This window comes from Tarenaya hassleriana, unplaced genomic scaffold, assembly GCF_000463585.1.
Source record: "Tarenaya hassleriana unplaced genomic scaffold, ASM46358v1 Cleome7, whole genome shotgun sequence".
NCBI lineage: Eukaryota > Viridiplantae > Streptophyta > Magnoliopsida > Brassicales > Cleomaceae > Tarenaya > Tarenaya hassleriana.
The window spans coordinates 1,836,079-1,836,384 of NW_010969548.1; positions in this window are offsets into that span (position 1 = coordinate 1,836,079).

The window sequence follows — 306 nt, forward strand, 5'->3', positions numbered from 1 at the left end:
AAAATATACATGTATTTATATATATATATATATATAAATATATAAAATACATGTATTTAAATATATATATATATATACATATAAATATATATATGTATATTAAGGAGGTATATATATAAACAAATATTTTTTATATATATATATAAGAATTCGAATATATATATGCATATATACGTGTATATATATGTATATTAAAGAGGTATATATATACGTATAAATAAATATTTTATATATTTATATATATATATGTATAAATATATGTATATTTTATGTTTATATATTTTTATATATACAAATATGATGTGT